Source organism: Sinocyclocheilus rhinocerous, unplaced genomic scaffold (genome assembly GCF_001515625.1).
Source record: "Sinocyclocheilus rhinocerous isolate Xijiao unplaced genomic scaffold, SAMN03320098_v1.1 scaffold1043, whole genome shotgun sequence".
Classification (NCBI taxonomy): Eukaryota; Metazoa; Chordata; class Actinopteri; order Cypriniformes; family Cyprinidae; genus Sinocyclocheilus; species Sinocyclocheilus rhinocerous.
Window position 1 is genome coordinate 535,469 of NW_015642610.1, and position 2,296 is coordinate 537,764.

The following is a 2,296-nucleotide window of genomic DNA, read 5'->3' on the forward strand; positions in this document are numbered from 1 at the left end:
TTCTCAAGTAAGCTGTACTCAAAACTTAAAGTTGTTAATACAAAGACAGAAAACAGATTGTTAGCACAACAATAGGGCATTTATTTGTTTAAAACAATGTTACTTCAAGTCATTATTTTTTAGGCATGCTATCAAATCAACAATTTAACATTGTAAGAAAAATTGCACATACTGCACTCAGGAAATAAATAGAAAAAAAAAAACATCAACATCCCTTTTATGACACCTTGTAAATCTAGATTTACCATTTTCTAAATCAATAATGATCAATCATGAACAATTACACTGAAAAATGCTCCATCACGCCACAATGACATCTTTCTACATCAGAAGATTTTTCAGAGATTGCATTCTAGGTTCAGCCATTGAATGAAATCAAAGGTGTCCTTCAGTACTGGAGGATACTATAATTTCATAGCATAAATGAGTCCAAAGAGCAGGCATATGTCTTGGAGAGGATTTTCCAGATCATCCAATACAATTGTACCTTCCAAAATGATTGCAGTAGATGTGGCATTAAATGCAGTGAGTTAGGTATGGCTCTAGAGTCCTCAGCTCAGGGATCACGGTCAATAGGCCGACTGACATCTCTTCTTCATCATAGTCCTAGAAACAAGAATACAATATGACAAAAATAAGTAATTACATTTTAAGAGTACATATTCAGGTTAAACATTTGCAAACAAATTAATATCTGTGTATTATGTTTAGATATAAAGGCCTTTTCAAACTGAGCACAGCAGTGGATCCCAGATAAAAATAAAAAAAAAGACATTCAATCTGTTGTACAAAAAGACAAGACAAACTGAACAGTATGCCAGCTATACAATAATCTATTCTGAAACTGCTGCTTTGACATTTGAAAAGTGTAAAAAAAAACAACAACAGCATTTTGGTTAAATACTGACATATATATTCCCTTTTGTGTGATTTCTAAAGACTGACCAGAAAACCATGATCAAGAGAGCACCCTCATAGGCCATGTCTTAAACGAGTGGTTTTCACGTCTCTATCACTCATATATTAGACTCTTTGTTTTTGTTCTCTTGCTTATCTGATTTCTTTATTTCTTTCAAACCTCCTTTTTGATTTTTATATTTCTTTCACTTACTTACCTTTATTCTTTTCTGTCCTTCCTTTCTGACTTCTTTCCTCTTTGTGTTGTTTCCTTTACTCTTCCTTCATCTAAATTGTCAGACTCCTTGTTACCTAATTTCTATTTTCTTTCTTCACATTATTTTTCTTACTCTTATTTAAAAAGGGTTCACCCAAAAATGAAAATTCTGTCATTAATTACTCTCTCATGTCGTTCCAAACCAGTAAGACCTTCATTCATCTTCGGAACACAAATGAAGATATTTTTGATGAAATCTGACAATGCTTGTGCATTCCTCTGCTTGTAAACAAGGCACAGTGCATGCGTGTTCTACGTCAGAACGCCGGCTCCTGCGTCAGCAGCATCACACGCATGCGTCGTGGTACTCTCGTGAACGATGTACTTACTTTCTTTCTGGGTCTTGAACGTGGTAGTTGTGTTGCTGTCTATGCAGAAAGCTCTTGGATTTCATCAGAAATATCTTAATTTGTGTTCCGAAAATGAACAAAGGTCTTATAGGTTTGGAACGACATGAGGGTGAGTAATTAATGACAGAATTTTCATTTTTGAGTGAACTAACCCTTTAAGTATTTTTTCTCTTCTTTCCAACTCTGTTCTTTTATTATACATTCCCTTTCCTTTTTTCCTTAGAAGTTTTTTTTTTTCACTTTCTTTATTCCTTTCTATCTTATATTGTTTCTGTGTCCTGATTTTTTTCTTGCCAGGTCTCAAGAATTGTCTGCATTACACTAAATAACCAGAATATAACAGACAAAATTACTTACAAAACATGTCTTGTAAAAATCAGTAAGGTCCTTTTCAAGGAAGAGTGGAAGGCCGTGGAGAACTGCTGTTCATCGCCCATTGATGTTAGATGTCTGTACAATTATTAAAAAAACTCATATTTAATATCACTCAAAGCACAAGCATTCAGCATAACATATAATGAATATCTACTTATTCTGTGCAGGGTTTCACAAAACTGCAAAGTATGATTTTTCAATACTTCATTTTATTCCTCAGAATTAAATGCAATCAAACAACCAGACTAGTAAATACGGTCTAGTGTAGTAGGATTCACATCAAAAAACGAAATGATGTAATATATGCGCTGCGCGCTCTGTGTGGGTCCTAACGCCCCACTGATGTGACGGGGACACTATACTGACAAAAAGCAACGTCTTTCGGATGAGACGTTAA

At 34.5% G+C, this 2,296-nt stretch overlaps 1 long non-coding RNA gene across 1 annotated transcript; it reads right to left on the reverse strand.

Annotated features, from left to right (window-relative positions):
- Nucleotides 1-239: 239 nt before the first annotated feature.
- Nucleotides 240-2,080, reverse strand: LOC107756271 (uncharacterized). Its single transcript, XR_001641801.1, has 2 exons — nucleotides 1,882-2,080; nucleotides 240-606 (listed from the first exon to the last, which is right to left on the reverse strand). It is a non-coding gene; the product is annotated as an uncharacterized LOC107756271 (long non-coding RNA).
- Between the last annotated feature and the right edge of the window lie 216 nt (nucleotides 2,081-2,296).